General features: G+C 42.8%; 1 protein-coding gene and 1 pseudogene across 9 annotated transcripts in view; one reads left to right on the top strand and one right to left on the bottom strand.

The window, feature by feature from the left end:
- Window positions 1-18,055, bottom strand: part of TULP4 (TUB like protein 4) — a 278,355-nt gene extending 260,300 nt beyond the window's left edge. For all 9 annotated transcript variants that reach the window (XM_078370392.1, XM_078370390.1, XM_035297062.3 and 6 more), the window contains exon 1: window positions 17,951-18,055. The gene's annotated coding sequence lies outside the window, so the exon portion shown is untranslated. The remainder of the gene's footprint in view (window positions 1-17,950) is intronic.
- On the top strand, window positions 8,341-12,700 carry LOC100405102 (signal recognition particle subunit SRP72 pseudogene; annotated as a pseudogene).
- Window positions 18,056-20,380: the final 2,325 nt, after the last annotated feature.

Raw genomic sequence — 20,380 nt, 5'->3', positions numbered from 1 at the left:
CCATCTAAATGCAATGCAGTACTCTGGAAGAAGGACAGTAGTGAAAAAATTGGGCTGCTCTGCCTACAGAGTAGCCATTCTTTTGTGTCTTTGCTTTCTTAATAACTTGCTTTCACCAAAATAAAAAGAAAAAAAAAATGACAAAATCTGAAAGAAATCTAGCGTTATGCTAATAATAATGTACCAGTGTTAATTTCTTAGTTTTGACAAATGCTCTAAGTAATGTAAGATGCCAACGTTAGCGGAAGCTGAGACAAGGCTATATGGGCACTCTGTACTATCAAAAAGATAGTTACAAGGGAACCAACCCTGAAAACCAACTTTTCTATAAATTCAAAATTATTCTGATAAAAAGATTATAGCTCAGGTGCGGTGGCTCATGCCTGTAATCCTCGCACTTTGGGAGGCCAAGGCAGGAGGATCACCTGAATGAAGTCAGGTGTAGGAGATACCATCCTAATAATAGGAAAGACACAAACCTTGGAAGGCCAGAAGATTTTGAGCTAATAGCAAAGGGCAGATAACAAGGGAGTGTAAAGGAATTTATCTAGATAAGCTTGTTTACCTATTTCTCCGGAAACCAACATTTATTTGATCATGCACACAGAACTGCTTTCTACTCGGGGTTGACAACGTTAATTACCCACAAGTAATGTTTGCTCTGGGTCTTTGTCATTAAATCTGTAGTAAATAAAAGCAGGCATCACCGGCTTATGGGGGCTGCTGCGGACTCTGGCAGGAGCCCCCTAGCCTGCTAATAGGCAAGCCTGTGCCTGTGTACTCTGTTCATCCGTCACTCAGCCAGAGACTGCAGGACAGACTTGGCAGTCAGGAGTTCAAGACCAGCCTAGCAACATGGCAAAACTCCATCTCTACTAAAAATACAAAAATTAGCTCGGTGTGGTGGCACACACCTGCAGCTACTTGGGAGGCTGAGGCTACTCCCCATCTACTTGGGAGGCTGAGGCAGGAAAATTGCTCGAAACCAGGAGGCAGAGGCTGCAGTGAGCTGAGATCACTCTGTCCAGCCTGGGTGACAGAGTGAGACTCTGTCTAAAAAAATAAATAAATAAAAGCTTATTAAAAAATTAAAAATACCCAACATCCGCTCAAGAAAAAAGAAAGAAATATTCCATGGGAAAATACTTTCTAAGCAAATCATCAAGGTAGAAACAATAGAAAAAGGACTGATAGGTTTGACTACATAGAATAAACTTTTACACATCAAAATAGGTCATGAACATACGGTTACAAGGCAACCAACCCTGAAAAACATTTATACACATAAGAGGTTAAAACAGTAACAAAATGAACTCCACAAATTTATTTAAAAACACAAAAAGGCTGCACATCTAGGTGCTCTATTTGATATAACTGCTTCACACATTTCAACCATCCAAAATCACATTCAGAATCTCCTTCAACTACATGCTTTGTCCCAACAATCCAAGCCCTTTGGATTCTCTGCAGCCTGACAGTTCTGCTGGAAAAAGCAGAGCTTCAATGCAGCTTCCCTGCCAAAGGCTACTCTCTGTTTAAATTGACCATTCCTAGCCAAAATCTTCTAGAATCTAAAGCCTTTCCTCTTTGAGCCCAGTATGTCAAGGGGCCTGCAATAGTGATCTGATCAAACCAGAAGTGGAAATTCTGAGAAAAGACTAAGGGGTGCAAAGACTCCACACTGTCAAAACTAGGCTCAAATTTCAGCAGCAGCCAATCAGCACCAGAAGAGGGAAGTGGAAGAGCTTCAATGCATGCAAGCAGTCGTTTCCCACCTGGAACTCCATTTACCTGGATTTTTAGAACGACTCACATATTCAAAGAAAAGGCATCTTCTGGCCGGTCACTGTGGCTCATGCCTATAATCCCAGTACTTTGCGAGGCCAAGGCAGGTGGATCATGAGGTCAGGAGATCGAGACCATCCTGGCTAACAAGGTGAAACCCTGTTTCTACTAAAAATATAAAAAATTAGCCAGGCATGGTGGCATGCACCTGTAGTCCCAGCTACTTTGGAGGCTGAGGCAGGAGAATCACTTGAACCTGGGAGACAGAGGTTGTAGTGAGCCGAGATTACGCCACTGCACTCCAGCCTGGGCTACAGAGAGAGACCTCGTCTAAAAAAAAAAAAAGAAAAGGCATTTTAAAAAATAAAATACAGTTACCCTTAACTCAGCAGTTTACATTAGAGCGAATCTATATCAGCAATTTTTTGGTTGTTATTTCTGTGTGTTTTTAAATGTATAAGGAGACCAGAGAATTAGAAGAGAGAATGTACTTCTTTCAAATGTCTCTCTACATGTAATAGTTTATGTTAAGTCTAAGTTAGAATCATATTTAAGATACTAGTTACATTGTCAGATTAAGAATTAATCATATTAAGAATTAAGAAGCAGAAGGTTGTAAATCTCATGTGACAATGAGATTTACACATGTTCCACATGTGACGTAATATAGAAACCAAGAAACAAATATTTTCACACAGAACAAAGGATGACCATATTAAACCACTGAACTAAAAATTTAGTAGCCGAAGGTATGCATCCCAGTTGATTAACAATCTTCTAATGTTAGATAAACAATAAACCCATGCTATAAAATATTAATAGTTTGCTTCTCAAAATAATATTACGGGGTAACAGACAGTACTTAAGGCCAGGTAGACACAAAATAAAGAGAAAAGAATTGAACCAAATTTTAACTTCTAGGGGCTCTTTCGTGATCTAATTTGTAAATGAGTCAAGTCTCCCCTGTCTGCCTCTTTCTTGGGACATCTCATCTGGGATCCACTCTAACACCAAAGGAGCAAAACCAATTCTGTTAGTCATGAACAATCTAGTAAAAGGTTTAGCAATAAATAACGGATAACTGATGAAAATTAAAATGGTGACGTAATTGGCTTAAACTGACCTCCAAAGATTATTGGTTTCATTCACCTGATAGTGCCTGCCTTATCTCCCAAGTTTGGGCTGTCTTGTAAACATCAGAGTAATAGATCAGTTCCCTATTAGTAAAATCACATGCCATTTTTCTTGGTCATGTTGGAGAGAAAGAACTTCACCAACTAAACATGGGTGAAGGACAGCCAAGGAGATTCCATTTATATGACCATCAGTCGGCTAAGGAGACGAGTTATTTATGAAACACAGAAAGCAAAGCTAAGAAAGGGAAGGAAGTGTGATAACCCAAGACTCTCAGAATTAAGAACAATACTCCTACCATTTCTGAACCACATGGTGAAACTTGATGCTTCTCTATTTTATAATAAATTTATAGAAAGCTGATTTCAAAGCACCTCATAAACATTACTGCTTCTATGTATCTCTATAAAGAAAAGCATTTTGGTTGGGAGTGGTGGCTCATGTCTTCAAGACCCTGTCTCAAAAAAAAAAAAAGCAGCAGCAGCAATTTTAGCCTAGGAGGGACCCACAATGATCCTTAATATTACTCCATCACATTTCTTGCACAAAAATGCACATAAAATACAATTCTCATACACTATCATTGACTACTTGTTATACTGTATCACAAAACTTTTCAAAGCATTTTAATTGCCAAAAACTTTAAATAAATATATTCTGTATAGCAATGTAATCGAGCAGCTTGTTAATGGTCCAGAAAAGTCCGAAAGTGATAATTAAAATTAAAGGTTGACATAATTAGATAAAACTGAATGAGAGAAATAATTTGTGGAGTTCCTATCAGCACTTTGCTCTCCACTGATAACACAAACCTGGCTGTCATAGCCATTGAAGTTGTGAGGAGGGAAATGCAAAATCAAACACAAACAGAATGTCATAAATCCAAAAAGGCTGGGCACTGATGCATTAGAGTAAGCTACAATGGAGATAGATTCTGGGCAGCATCCCAATCCTACATTACCTAATTTATTCCTGAGTCCCTTAAAAGCAAAGCTGGGTAAAAAGACAAAACAGGATGTGTGCCACTTTCATTCTCACTTCTGTCCCAGTATCAAAAATAATTACTAATGGAATAAGATAAGCAAAATGTGAGCTTTCTGTCTTTTATTAAGAGTTATTATGTATTACCCCAAGCATTTCAAATACTAGATTATTTATTTCATTATTCAGGCAACAGAAAATTAACTCAGAAAAGTAAAGTTCCTACATATGAAACACAAGACTGAGTTTCTCATTTCATGGGAAAAGATGACAAGAATAAAAATGGAAAAGGCTCAAATTACTTGTAAGGTCTGAAAAAGGTGACCTCAGTGTCAACCACATTCCTCTTACAGGCTTCTCCTATGATCCAATCTCTTTTTTGGAGGGGACAGGGTCTTGCTCTGTCACCTAGCCTTGACCTCCCTGGGCTCAAGCAATCCTCCCACCTAGCTGGGACCACAGGTGCATGCCACTATACTTTAATTATTTGTAGAGATGAAGTAGGTCTAGCTATGTTGCCCACGCTGGTCTCCAATTCCTGGGCTCGAGCAATCCTAACACTTCAGCCACCCAAAGTGCTGGGATTACAGGTGTGAGCCACCACGCCTGAGCAACCCAATCTCTTTAAACAGATACATTAAATCCAGGCATCATTTATTTTTATTTATTTTTGAGACAGAGTCTCACTCTGTCACCCAGGTTGGAGTTCAGTGGTGCAATCATGGCTCATTGGAGCTTTGACCTCCCCAGGCTCAAGCGATCATCCCACCTCAGGCCTCCCAAGTAGCTGGGACCAGAGACACGCCACCACGCCCAGCTAATTTTTAAATTATTTGTAAAGAGCAGGCCTGGCTATGTTGTCCAGCTCCTGGATTCAAATGATCCTTCCGCCTCAGCCTCCCAAAATGCTGGGATTACAGGCATGAGCTACCATGCCCAGCCAGGCATCACATTTTAAAGGGATTCTCTAATCTGACTGTTAACATACAGTTAAATTATCTGATTATTTAACAACTCTCAACAGTAACTCTGCCTAAAATGTCAGCTTTGGCTGACAGGTTTTGTGGGCACAGCATAAGCCTAACTTCTTATGACGTAGGTTTTGATATTCTAACGATTGGAGCTGAATTTGTGCATCCAGTTTTGTGGCTATGAGGGTCATCCGAAGCTTAAGAAACTGATTACATGTAAAGATAATCCTATACATTTTCTCAGCATATGGTAACATCGCTGCTGATCTTTTTTTTTTATGAATATTAAAACTGTCCCAGCACTAACAGCTCAATTTGTTGTCTGAGGATCTCTGACATTACCATTTCCCCATGGTGGTAAACACACTTTTAATAGCCAAGACAGTGGAAAGGCACAGTTTCAGGGGAGAATAATAAGGTACTTTAAGAGTTTTCTACACAAAACTCTTGATTTCTACAACTGGAATTGAAAATTATTAACACACACGAATCAGAGGTATAACTGTCTCAAGAAGTTTAAACTAATCTTCCCTTTGTCCTTGATAAGAAACTAATAAAAGAAATATCCAGTAGGATGAAAAATTTCTGAACCCAGTGACAACACTCCATAACATCTAAGTAGAATTCAAAATCACTGAGCAACAGTTTTGGAAAGCAGACACAAATGAGTCTTTAGAACATAGTGCTCCAACTTGTAACTAGCTGATCAACAGCTGAAAAATACAAATAAAAGCTTTAAGACTTCATAGCTTTCTTTCATAAAAAATTTTTAAAAGCTTTCATAAAAATCATAAAAATATTTCATAAACCATAATTCACTTAAAGGATCAAATTCTTAGACTTAACCAGACATTAACAGATAGCTCACACTCCAAGCACTTCATCCCAGAGGCTCTAACATGCCCTCTACAAACTGGGATACATGCTAAAACTACAAAAGGAAGGAACAGTAGAAATAATGGTAACAACATAATACCCCATGTAATGTGTATTTCCCATCCATTACAGTCTAAATAAAGTCTTTAATTTTTTAAAAGTGAGAAATCAGTATCTTACATTATAGTATCTTTGCAAAGTTCACTCAAATCTATTTTGACTCTAATTGTGTTTCTGATTAAAAATAACAGTAAGAAAGATGTTCAAATAAATCTATATCCTCTGCACAGCACCTCTGCACACCTACAGAATAATTTCCTACACTCTATAACTTACCACACCATTATTGTTGGAGCTTTCCATAAACACTACATTTCAATTCTATTCTTAAAATACTATTTCTCTCATGGGTGAGTATCCTTGACACCACAAAAGTATAGAGACTGGTATTTCTACTTACATCAGAAAAAATATCTGATTCTAAATTAGTCATATTTATTTTAAATCCATGAATTCAAAATTTTATTTTTAACCAATTATTTTCTGTGAAAGCAAGAAAGCAAGTAAAGCTGACCCACCAGTACAGATCCTAATATGTTAAAGAGATGGTTAAAGGGAAAAGAAAGTACACGTTTATCAGCGTTTGCAGTCATTTTATGAAGATGTGGTGATTAATGTTTCTGAGCAAAGAACGTATTTAATTTTAACTAAATAGGTAGTGAGCACCTATATCCTTGTCTTCCTGGAATGTCTTCCCCTTTCTTTAGTTAAAATAACCTCACCTCTTCTTGTGACTCCATCCCCATTCTATACGGTCTTTATGGAAATGTCAATTGAGAGCAATCCTATACACACACACACACACACACACACACACCCCTAAAGAGCAGGCAAATTACTCAATCATATGCTCAGTCCAGGAAATTTGGATCTTATGACAGGAGAATTAAACCAGTTGGTGCAGTCTTTGAAACCATGGTGAACTAAACAAACATCTATTAGGTGGTTTCTGAAGCTTAGATCCTCTGAGCTCAGCCTTCAAAGCCTAGTTGTTCAGCATCCTCTGTGCCTATACTATTTCTAAGTACTATGCCTATGGTTATGTAACCTATCTTTTTCACTCAATAATATATCATGGGTATCTTTCCAGATTGGTTAGTATAAATGAATGTCATCACTTTCAATGGCTGCATGCAAGGAAGGTAATACAATCTATTTAAATCAATTCCTTATCTCAGGTTATTTCCTGTTCTTTACTATGTACATATATCTGTTCTAACATTTCCTATTATTTCTTCAGGATAAATTCCTACTTAATGTGGACTTTCTGGATAGAAGGCTACGCACATTTTGCATTGTGATACCTAACAGCAGCTATCTGGAATGAATGCATCAGTGTCTACTTAGACTATCCGAGAATCCATACCTCCCCCTTCATCTGCACCAGCACCGAGAATTGCCATCATCCTTATTATTCCCATTCCACACTGGAAGATTCCCAAATATTAAGATTACCAAGAAAAGGAACAGCAGAAGTCACCATAACACCATACTTTATATTAAATTTTACCAAATCATTGCAAATCCATAAAGATCTAAATTGTGTCTAGGCGGGCTACAATGGCTCACACCTGTAACCCTAACACTTCGGGAGGCCAAGACAGGAGAATCCCTTGAGCCCAGGAGTTCAAGACCAGCCTGGGCAACATAGTGAGAGCTCATCTTTCCAAAAAAAAAGTTTTAGTTAACCAGGTATGGTGATATGTGCCTGTAGTCTCAGCTACTTAGGAGGTTAAGGTAGGAGGACTGCTTGAACCTAGGAGGTCAAGGCTGCAGTAACCATAATTGCAGCACTGCATTCCAGCCTGGATGACAAAGTGAGGCCCAGTCTCCATAAAAATTTTAAAAATTGTGTCTAAATTATATTGCCAACATAATCATTGAAAAATGCTGTCGGGCCGGGCACGGTGGCTCAAGCCTGTAATCCCAGCACTTTGGGAGGCCGAGGCGGGTGGATCGCGAGGTCAAGAGATCGAGACCATCCTGGTCAATATGGTGAAACCCCGTTTCTACTAAAAATACAAAAAATTAGCTGGGTATGGTGGTGCGTGCCTGTAATCCCGGCTACTCAGGAGGCTGAGGCAGGAGAATTACCTGAACCCAGGAGGCGGAGGTTGCAGTGAGCCGAGATCGTGCCATTGCACTCCAGCCTGGATAACAAGAGCGAAACTCCGTCTCAAAAAAAAAAAAAAAAAAGGAAAAATGCTGTCTTGGGCTGGGCATGGTGGTTCACACCTGTAATCCCACCCAGCACTTTGGGAGGCTCAGGTGGGAGGATCACGAGGTCAGTAGTTCCAGACAAGCCTGACCAACATGGTGAAACCCCGCCTCTACTAAAAATACAAAAATTTGCTGGGCGTGGTGGTGCACACCTGTAGTCCTAGCTACTCAGGAGGCTGAGGCAGGAGAATTGCCTGAACCCAGGAGGCGGAGGTTGCAGTGAGCCGAGATCACGCCATTGCACTCAAGCCTGGGTAACAAGAGCAAAACTCCGTCTCAAAAAAAAAAAAAAAAAAAGAAGGAACAATCCAAGATGGCCGAATGGCCGATCGGTAACATCCCGGGATTGCAGCTCTCAGGGAAGGCGCAGAGAATTAGAGGACGCCACACTTTTCAGACAAATTCTGGTCGCTCACGGAGCAGAAGATCCCCCAGTGGAGGAAACACACGGGTGGCCAGCACGACTCTCGTGGCCGGCGCAGCGGTTCCACCAGCACCTCGGCGCAGCAGCTCTCTGAGCAGAGTAAACAGGTTCGGAGGACCCGCACGAGTCCCCAGCAGGACACCAGAGCCCAGAGCAGTGGCTGCGACGGCACCTCGGCGCAGCAGTGCTCGGCTCAGAGTAAACGGGACGGGTTCCCCTACTGACCGAGGTTTGGAGCCCCGGGAAGGCAGAGTCGCCTACTACGGACACAAGAAGGAAGCCAGACAGGAGAATCCTGGGCAGAAAAGCACCATCAGTTTTAACGCCGCTGCTCTGGCCCTGGGAACTAACAACCTGGACGTCCACTCAAGAGACCTAATCTGAAAGTTGGTAATTTCAAAGACGACAGGAGGATAAATTTACAATGACGGGAAGAAACCAGCGTAAAAAAGCTCAGAATACTCAAAGTCAGAACGCCTCTCCCTCTAAAGATGATCACAGTTCCACATCAACAATGGAACAAGGCTTGATGGAGAACGAGCGCCTCCTGATGACAGAATCACTCTTCAAGGAATGGATAATAACAAACTTCGGTGAGTTAAAAGATCATGTTGTAGCCCAAAGTAAAGAAACTAGGAACTTTGAAAAAAGGTTTGATGAAATCCTATTGAGAATAGACAACTTAGAGAGGAGTATGAGTGAATTAATGGAACTGAAGAATACAATACAGGAACTCCGAGAAGTATGCACAGGTTTAAACACTTGAATTGTTCAAGCAGAAGAAGGGATATCAGAGGTCAAAGTCCAACTTAATGAAATAAAACGTGAAGAAAAGATTAGAGAAAAAAGAATAAAAAGGAATGAGCAAAGTCTCCAAGAAATGTGGGACTATGTGAAAAGACCAAATTTACGTTTGATAGGTGTACCTGAATGCGACGGAGAGAATGAATCCAAGCTGGAAAATACCCTTCAGGATATTATTCAGGAAAATTTTCCTAAACTAGCAAAGCAGGTCGACATTCAACCCCAGGTAATACAGAGAACACCACAAAGATATTCCTCAAGAAGAGCAACCCCAAGGCACATAATCGTTAGATTCACCAGGGTTGAAACGAAGGAGAAAATACAAAGGGCAGCTAGAGAGAAAGGTCAGGTTACCCACAAAGGCAAGCCTATCAGACTTACAGCAGATCTCTCAGCAGAAACTCTACAAGCCAGAAGAGAGTGGGGACCAATATTCAACATCCTCAAAGAACAGAACCTTCAGCCCAGAATTTCATATCCAGCCAAACTAAGCTTCACAACTGAAGGAAAAATAAAATCTTTTATGAACAAGCAAGAACTCAGAGATTTTATTACCACCAGGCCTGCTTTACAAGTGCTTCTGAAAGAAGCATTACACACAGAAAGAAACAACCAGTATTAGCCTTTCTAAAAATACACCATAAAGTAAAGAGCACCAACATAAAGAAGAATTTACACCAACAAATGGATAAAACAGCCAGTCAACATCAAATGGCAGTAACCCTAGATTTAAATTGACTGAATTCCCAATCAAAAGACACAGCCAAAACCCAACGGCATGTTACATCCAGACCTGTTTCACATGCAAGGATACACAAAGACTCAAAACAAAGGGATGGAGAAAGATTTACCAACCAAATGGAGAGCAAAAATAAATAATAAATAAATAAAAAGCAGGAGTTGCAATTCTCGTATCGGATAAAATAGATTTTAAAGCAACAAAGATATAGTGGTAAAAGGATCAATGCAACAACAAGAGCTAACGATCCTAACACCCAGATACGAGACTTAGATTCAATGAGACAGAAAATTAATAAGGATATCAAGGACTCAAACTCAGATCCGGAACAAGTAAACTTAATAAATATTTATAGAGCTCTCCACTTCAAATACACAAAACATACATTCTTGTCAATACCACATCACACCTACCCATAAGCTTAAATGAAACATTGATTGGCCATCATTAATACCCAATTTTTTTCAAAATAAAGCAATATTTCCATTTACTCTCCCTCTTTCTCTTCCTCTTTCTTCCTCTCCTTTACTTATTTTTTTTTTTCTTTCCTTCTCTCAAAAAAAAAAGAAATCAACTTGTAAACCTCTAGATCCAGGTCGGCAATGTCTCTTTTATTGCTTGATTTCCTTTCTTCTCTTCCCTCCCTCCCTCCCTCCCTTCCCGCTTCCTCCCTTCCTTCCTTCCTTCATCCCTTCCTTCCTCCCTACCGTCCTTATTCCCTTCCTTTCTGCCTTCCTCCCCCCCCAAAAAAAAAAATAAATAAAAATAATAAAAGTGGTCTGCTCTGATTTCATGTCTGAAACAGAAAGTATGTAGGATGAACCTGAAACATCTCATCAGTACCTGTGCTGTGGAGTGAAGTGAACTGGTATGGCCAGAACCGTGACTTCATGTGCACTCTCAAGATCGTCAATAAGATACTACAGATCAACAAAGATGATGTAACCGCCCTCCATTGTAAAGTGGTATGCCTTATCCAGAATGGAAGTTTCAAGGAAGCCTTAAATGTCATTAATATTCACACCGAAGTGTTAGCCAATAACTCTCTCTCCTTTGAAAAGGCATAGTGTGAGTACAGGCTGAATAGAATTGAGAATGCCTTGAATACAACAGAAACTGCCAACCAGCAGAGAGACAGACTGAAGGAGCTTTATGGAGGAGTGTTACACCGTTTGGAATGCTATGATGAATGCTTAGCAGTAGAGATCTGGTCTGAAACTCTCAAGTGATTATGAGGAGAGGAAAACAAACCTTTCAGCAATTGTTGCGGCTGCAAGTAATTGGGAAAAAAGTGGCTTCAGAGAACTTGGGCGTTCAAGAAGGCACACACAAGATGTGCTACGTGCTACAACACTGCATGTGCACTGATAGGCCAAGGCCAGCTGAACCAGGCCATGAAAATTCTACAAAAAGCTGAAGACCTTTGCCACACTGCTCATTATCAGAAGACGCTGATGGGACTGAGGAAGACCCACAGGCAGAACTGGCCATCATTTATGGTCAGATGGCTTACATTGTGCAGCTTCAGGGTCAAACAGAGGAGGCCTTGCAGCTTTATAATCAAATAATAAAACTAAAACCAACAGATGTGGGATTACTAGCTGTAATTGCAAATAACATCATTACCATTAACAAGAATTAAAATGTCTTTGACTCCAAGAAGAAAATGAAATTAACCAGTGTGGAAGGAGTAGAGTTTAAGCTTTCCAAGAAACAACTACATTTAACAAAGCTTTACTTGCTATGAACACAAACCAGGCAGAACAATGCCGCAAAATATCTGCCAGTTTACAGTCCCAAAGTCCGGAGCATCTCTTACCTGTGTTAATTCAAGCTGCCCAGTATTACTGTGAAAAGCAGCACACGAAAGCAATAGAGCTGCTTCAGGAATTTTCAGATCAACATCCAGAAAATGCAGCTGAAATTAAGATGACCATGGCACAGCTGAAACTTTCTCAAGGAAGTATTTCTAAGGCATGTCTAATATTGAGAAGCATAGAGGAGTTAAAGCATAAGCCAGGCATCATGTCTGTACCAGTGACCATGTATAGCATGAAGAAGATATTGATAGTGCCACTAAGGTCTTCACATAAGCTATCCAGTGATATCAAAACCATCAGCCCAAATCTCTCGCTCATTTGTCCTTGATAAGAGAAGCTGCAAACTTCAAACTCAAATATGGGTGGAAGAAGGAGGCAATTAGCGACCTAGAACAGCTACAGAAACAAAATCCAAAAGATATTCACATCTTGGCACAGCTTATTTCTGCTTACTCACTTAATAGATCCAGAGAAAGCTAAAGCTCCTAGTAAACACTCGCCATTGTCAGACAGTACATCTCTAAAAGCAGATGCTGAGGCTCTTGAAAATTCTTCTGGTGCTACGTACATTCAGAAGAAGGGTGGAAAAGTTACTGGAGATAGACAACCAAAGGAACAAGAACAGGGAGATCTGAAAAAGAAGGAAAGCTGCCTAAGAATTATGACCCAAAAGTTACCCAAGATCCAGAAAGATGATTGCCAACATGAGAACGTTCTTTCTACTGGGAAAGAAAGAAGGGTAAAAAGAAGGATCTGATCGGAAAAGGGACCCAGGGAGTAACTGCAGGAGCTTCATCCGAACTGGATGCCAGTAAAACTGTGAGCAGCCCACTCATCACCCCAAGACCTGGCAGTGCAGCCACAGCATCTGCCTCTACGAGTAACATCATACCCACAAGACACCAGAAACCTTCAGGGGCTCCAGCAACAAAAAAAGAAGAAAGGTGGAAAAGATAGCTGGTGATGAGAGTATTTTTGATGCAGGCTGTTTTTAGACTAGTCTCAGTGACGCTAGGAATATAATAAAGGTAACACAGCAAGTAGCACAGAACTGCTCCCTCTTCATCTCCATATTTTCATAAGTAATTTCTTGTGTTTCAAATAGGGAAACTTCTTTCTCAAAGTCTGCCTAGTAAGATATGGCCTACTGGTTGACTCACAGCTTTGTACAGATTATGAGGACTGAAAATAATTGGGCATTTACCCATCTTGGTTTCTGTTGTATCCTCTATCTGCGTGTGCTGATTTGATCTTTTTTCAGTTTCACAAACCTTATCTAAGGTTTCCCAGGATTTAAACAAAACTGCTACTATTTCAGCTAGAGTCTGACAATACTTGTTTCTGTTCAAGTCTCACCTCAACAGAAGTGAGACTTCTGTTCAAGTCTTAGGAGGCGGAAAGTGTATTCTTCTGAGCATTCCCAAATGCTTAGAAATAACATGAGATAAAGAGGGACATTCTTTATATATATATATATATTTTTTTTTAATTGCATTTTAGGTTTTGGGGTACATGTGAAGAATATGCAAGATTGTTGCATAGGTACATACATGGCAATGTGGTTTGCTGCCTTCCTCCCCATCACCTATATCTGGCCTTTCTCGCCATGTTATCCCTCCCCAACTCCCCACTCCCTGCTGTCCCTCCCCTAGTTCCCCCCCACAGACCCCAGTGTGTGATGCTCCAAGAGGGACAATCGTAATACACTGATGTTCTTCACTTAATTAAATGAACAACCACAAGAAAAAATTTCCATGACAAACAGGTGAAATGTAAAGAAAAAAAGATCTGTTCATGTCCTTAGCCCATTTTTCTAATGAACTGTTCATCTTTTTCTTATTTTTACAGCTCTATGTAAATAGAGATGCTTAATATATGTTGCACATATTTTTCCAGTTTGTCGTTTGTCTTTTTGCTTACACCATTCTTTACTATACAGACACTGAAAATAATGTATGCTGTAAAATCTGTTGTCAAATCTTTTACTTTATAGGTTTTCATTTGGTGTTAAGCTTACAAAGACTTTCCCCACACCAGAATTCTATGAACATTTATCTACATTTCCCTTTAAAAGGTATTGAATTTTAAAGGAGCCCTATATGTGAATATACTTTTCCATTCAGCAAAATACACCACCACTATAACATTAGCTGGGAAATAAAAACATCATCTGCTTCAGCTGCAATGTCAGAAAGATGTTCTGTAATGTCATCATCCATATAGAAGGGAAGTGATGGGACCCAACAAGGACTTAACACACTTATTGGTTTTATCCCCCATGGGTCCTGTATTTTAAAGAGTTTCTATGCATTAAATAATAACTAATTTGTTTTCCTGTTTTAATAAAACAAATGTTCTATAACTTCTAGTCAGAGTTTATGATCACTGCCTTTTCGCTAAAATCAAGTACAAGGTTCCTGATCATCATGAAGTACCACAATTATAAACATTCAGTATACAAAAATCTAGAATGTTTGGCCAGGCATGGTGGGTCACGCCTGTTATCCCAGCACTTTGTGAGGTCAAGGCGGGTGGATCACGAGGTCAGGAGTTCAAGACCAGTCTGGCCGAGATGGTGAAACCCCATCTCTACCAAAAATTAAAAAGAAAAAATTAGCCGAGTGTGGTGGCACGCGCCTGTAGTTCCAGCTACTCGGGAGGCTGAGGCAGAAGAATTGCCTGAACCCAGGAGGTGGAGGCTGCAGTGAGCCAAGATCGCACCACTGCACTCCAGCCTGGGCGACAGAGACTCCATCTCAAAAAGAAAAAAACGAGAACATTTATCAACAAAAGGTAGTACATACATACAATGGAATATTATTCAGTTTTTAAAAGGATGGGAATTCCTCTGGGTGTGGTAACTTATGCCTGTAAATGAGCACTTTGGGAGGCCTAGGTGGGAGGACTCCTTGAACCCAAGAGTTCGAGGCCAGCCTAGGCAACATAGTGAGACCTCGTCTCTATAAAACAACAAAAAGATGCAAATTCCGACACATGCTCTAACATGGATGAACCTTAAGGACACCATGCTAAGTGAAATAAGCCAGTCATGAAAGGGCAAATACTGTATGATTCCACTTATATGAGGTACCTAGAGTAATCAAATTCACAGAGATAGAAAATGAAGGGGTTAGCTCCAGGAGCTTCAGGGAGGGGAAAACGAGATGGGGTTTATCGAGTCTGGAGTCTCGCTTTGGGAAACTGAACAAAGTTCTGGTCAGTGGTGCTGGCTGCATGACAGCGTGAACGGCCTTAATGTCACTGAACCATATACTTATAATTTAAGTTAGTTTTTTTTCTTTGAGACAGCATCTCACTGTGTCACCCAGGATGGAGTGCAGCGGCACAACCTCTGTTCACTGCAACTTTATGGCAACCTCAGCGTCCTGGGTTCAAGCAATTCTTTCGCCTCTGCCTCCCGTGTAGCTGGGATTACAGATGTGTGCCAACATGAGTGGTTAATTTTTATATTAATAGAGACAGGGTTTCACCACCATGTTGGCCAGGCTGGTCTCGAACTCCTGGCCTAAAGGAATCCACCTGCCTCAGCCTCCCAAAGTACTGGGATTATAGGCGTGAACCACCACACTCGGTCAGGCTAGTAAATTTTATGTTATGTATATTTTACAACCAAAAAATTAGTATGTTTAGTATGTTATAATTTAATAACTAAATTAGCTTTATCTCAGCCAAATTAAGAGAAATTTAACATTTTAATTACATATTCCGTGCAGTCTCGCTAAAGACAAATGTACAATTTCTGTAAGGCTTTTCGTAATATTGAAATGCTCCACAGAATCCTAAACGGAAACCCAGGCAGTAACTGAATCACAGCATTTCATAAGAGAATTTAATCAATTTTTAAAAGCATTTTACAAATCACATTCACGGTCGAGCCACTCTCTATCTTCACTCTCTCTATCCAGGAGGGAGACTATTAACTGATGTTGTCAATAAGTGAAACAGTTGAAGTGACCTTCCCACCTAGCTTAGCCATGCACACAGCAGCCACTTCACAAACTTTCCGAATTCAGATCCTGGAATCGATAGCAAAATCAAAAAGAAAGCCTGGGCTTCACACTGTCCTACAAACTATCCACAGAGAGGGCTGAAATTTGGCCTGAAGGAAGGCTGCTGTCTCTTCACCCTTATTTCATTACTTGAGATCTCAGGATCAATGTTGGATGATTCCTTTTAAAACAGGCTTCACGTACCACACATTGCACCAAACTACCACTCTTGGAGCTCCATATGCAAGGCTGAAAGGTAAATATATATACACACAAACTTTCTAAATGAAGAGGACCACGACATTTTAAAACACACAATAGTAAATGCATAAGGTTATTTCTCAACCACCAGAAGTAATCATGACTTTCAAATCATCTTCCATGTATGAAAGCTCCATTGTGCTGAAAACATTTTTCCCCATATTCCTCCAATTCAGTACTACAGACTTTAACTCTGGAAGTCAACACCTCTCCACGTCATGTAAAAAACAAAACCAAAAATTAAATAAATAAATAAACCTGCTACTTCTACAGTCCTAATACAGAGCTCTTAAAATTCTTGAAGGAAATTCACAGCTTCTAACAACTTTCATACAAATTAAGTACTATTCTTTAAACTGAGGAACTAAACATCAGATTTAGCTATTCACAATTTATTAATATAATCACTTCCATGCCAGTTACCTATCAAGGACTTAACTACAAGACAGGACACTTATGACTCTTCCATTCAGAACGTGGCTGTCACTGTACAACGCGAGATGAGTGTCCCCATGGCCTCTCTGGATTGCAGTGTGGCTATGTGCAAGGTGCCCTGTCACTTCTCATTCATCACAACCTCACACCCCAGCAATCTGGTGCTGCGGAGCCTGGGGAGAACTTTCCAGGACCACCGTACCATTCCCAGTGGGTTTGTATGCAAGAACGTCAACTGAGAAATGGAGACCCCAGACACGGAGGAAGAGGCACAAAGGAAGGAATCCACACCCACCCCTACAACGGGCTTTTACGTTCTTCAAAACCTTAGCAATAACTTCCTCTGTGCTTTTTTATAAACCTGCCTATTATCATGACTTAATGGATATCCTTAAGGTGCTGAATTACTGTAAAACAAAAGGGAGGCAGTGGAGACCTCTAAGAGAGCGAGCTAGGAGACAGTTCCCTGGCGAGGGGTGTTGATTATTCCCGAAGGGAAAGTCTTTCTGTTTCTGATGACAACGGCAGTTCAGGAGGTAGAAGGAATAGGTCCCTAAGGGATATCAACCCCGGAGAAAGCTGTGTCACCCTCACTTCCTTCTACAAAGCCAGACCGCCCTCACCTTCCCACCCCTGAAGCGGTGTCGCCCGGGGAAGAAGTAGACACCTCCCAGCTAATTGCCCCAAGCGGGTCAAACTTTGGGATCGGCGACCTGCTCCGTGTTGTAGAGCGCAGGGCAAAGGGGAAGGATTGGTGCTGGGAGCGGAATCTCCGTGATTTGCCAGAGGAAACAGCACAGACTCCAGACAGCAGAAGCGCCGGGATTTCCATGCAGCTGCCACGACAGGTGACCGGGCCCGCTCTGCAGACACCCGGCTCGCCCCGGGGCTTCGCGGAAGGTGGGGCGGGAGGGCTGGGGAGCCGGGCCCAGCAGGGGAGGTGGCGGCGCAGCCGGGGAAGCCGCTCGGGCCCGACGCCGGGGAGGAAGAGGAGGAGCGCAGCCCAGTCTCCCCGGGGAGACCGTTTTCAGGGATTTTCTGTCTCCACAATTAAGAAAAAAAAATGGCTCCAAGCCAAACGCCTCCCGATCTCACACACACACCACCCCACACACCCGCCCGCCCCGCGCTCCTCTTTCGCCCCATTTTCTCACACGGGGAAACAAAAGACTCCCACAGACAATCAGCGGCCACGGCCACCGGGCCAGGGTCAGACGCCCCTTCGCGCCGCCCCCTCCCGAGCCCCCCCAGCCGCCGCCCCGGCCCCCGCCCGCCGCGCCCACCCAGCCAGTCACGCCGACCCCGGGGCCCGCCGCAGGGGGACACACGCCCGGCGGGGCAGGGACGGCGCTGGGGACGGCGCCCCCTCCCGCGGGACTGCGCGGCGCCCGGCCCGCCGCGGTGGCGAAAGCCGTCCCGCGCCTGCTCACCTCAGGGCGGCAGCGCCGCGGCTCCTCCGCGCCTCTCCGCTTTCAGCAGCCCCGCGCCGCCGCCGCCGCCGCCGCCGCCGCCTCCCCCCGCGTCTCGGCCGAGTCTCCGCCTCCCACCACCGCCGCCGCCGCCGCCGGCCCGGCTGCGCGCCACGTGACCGTGCCACGTGACCCGGCGCGGCTAGCAGCGCCTCCCCTGCCTGCGCACCCGCCCCAGCCAGCCTTCGCCGCCGACCGTTGGGGCCCCCGGGCCGCCCTCACGCCTCGGCCCACGGCTCCAGTACCCCACGCCGCGCCGCGGGCCCGCCGCCACCCGCCCGGGCCACCTGCTCGAACCCCCGGCGCCGCCACCGCCGGAAACCCCCGGCCCGCCACGTTGCCCACGGTGCCCACAGTGCCCACAGTGCCGGGCCTAGGACTCCAGTCTCCTGGCTCGGGACGGCCTCAGCACCCGGGCACTGCGCGGCTTGCGCGCGGTCTGAACTTGGTTTGAGCCGGAAGTGGACGTCCCAGTCCCATTATGTCTTACATGAAAAGCCGCTGCGAGCACAGAGGCGCGGGCACCACCGACCCGCGCAGCTTCCCGGGAAAACAGTCACCCTAGTGGCCACGATGGTGACATCCCAGAGAGAGGACTTCATCTTCGATTGTCTATGGAGAAAGGACCGGATAGCGTCATTTTAACTCAGGGAAGAACAATTCACAGCCTTCCCCCTCCTGTTAAATGGGTGTCCTGCTAACAACGAAACTTGATCACCTCTCCTTTTACCAGCTTGTACAAAGAAATAGCATAGCTGATTGTGTGACTTCTTCACACGTGTAGTTTAAAATAAAAATTAAAAACAGACAAGAGCAGCATACTTTTTTCCTTGATTTGAAGCATCAGAGGCCCCATATCGTTAGGAATAGCAGCCACTTTTCCTTAAGGGCTCGCCATTGTTTTCTGTTTTGCCTGTCTGCAAAAGTCTTCGAATCTGTTTCAGACTTAAGAATTTCTGATTCTGCGAATTTTATCAAAGAAAGTTGGACTGAGTTTGTTGAGTTTTGAAATTCCACGCCTCGCCTCAGTCTCCTGAGTAGCTAGGGACTACAGGTGCGCTCCACCATGCCCAGCTCATTTGTGAGTTGTTTTTTTTTTTAAGTGTAGGAATCTCGCTTTGTTGCCCTGGCTCATCCCGAACTCCTGGCTCCAAGTGATCCTCCTGCCTCTGCCTTCCAGAGCGTTGGAATTACAGGCATGAGCCACCACACTTGGCCTACTTTTACAAATTTTGACAAATGCCCCCTAGACTTTGTTTTTAAAAAGACAAGCGTGGCGTGTAGTCCCAGCTGCTCTGGAGCTGAGGCGGGTGGATCCCTGGAGACCAGGAGCTAGAAGGCTGCAGTGAGCTGTAATCATGCCTGTGACCAGCCAATGGACTCCAAGCTGAGCATAGCGAAACACGGCTCTAACAAAAAAAAAAAAAATTACATTTTAATTTAAAAGTAACTAAAACAAGAATAGTTGTCTCATGTTTGAATGCACATAAATATAATGCATTTAACTGTGGTCCCAGCTACTCGGGAGAATGAGGCAGGAGAATCGTTTGAACCCTGGGAGGCGGAGGTTGCAGGAAGCCGAGATTACGCCACCGCACTCCAGCCTGGGTGACAGAGTCAGACCCTGTCTCCAAAAGATAATACCTATATATATAATGCATTTAAGTATTAAGATTATTTGATAATATTTTATAAGCACTCTGAAACTTGATTTTGAAAACTTTAAGAAATAAAACTACATTTATATCTTAGAGTACCTTAAATAAAAGATAATCTTCACTCAAAATAATCAGATTTGTACTTAAGTTTAGTGCTCAATATTATGTTAAATACTGTGGGGAGATCAAAGGAAGAATACCATATGGCACTTGCCTTTAAAATTTACAATTTCTATACAGAATTACTTTAAAATACACACTTTTTTTTGAGATGGAGTCTTGCTCTGTCACCCAGGCTGGGGGTGCAGTGATGTGATCTCGGCTCACTGCAACCTTTGCCTCCCAGGTTCAAGCACTTCTCCTGCCTCAGTCTCCGAAGTAGCTGGGATTACAGGCACCACCACCACACCTGGCTAATTTTGTATTTTTAGTGGAAACGGGCTTCACCATGTTGGCCAGGCTGGTCTCGAACCCCTTCCCTCAGGTTACCTGCCCACCTTGGCTTCCCAAAGTGCTGGCGTGAGTGACTGTGCCTGGCCAAAATATATACATAATATTTTTCAAACCCTTTCTTCTCTCTCTCTCTCACACACGCACGCACGCACGCACACACACGGATCAGGGATCAGCATTTATTTGCCTGGCCTGGAACAAAGTATGGAAAATTTGCCCCTTGCTGTCAGACTAACAAGTTAGCAAAAGCATTAAAAATGAACTTTCTTGAATCAATAAA

Source organism: Callithrix jacchus, chromosome 4 (genome assembly GCF_049354715.1).
Source record: "Callithrix jacchus isolate 240 chromosome 4, calJac240_pri, whole genome shotgun sequence".
NCBI lineage: Eukaryota > Metazoa > Chordata > Mammalia > Primates > Cebidae > Callithrix > Callithrix jacchus.
Note: the sequence above shows the minus strand (reverse complement) of the source record. Positions and strands in the feature narration are given on the sequence as shown.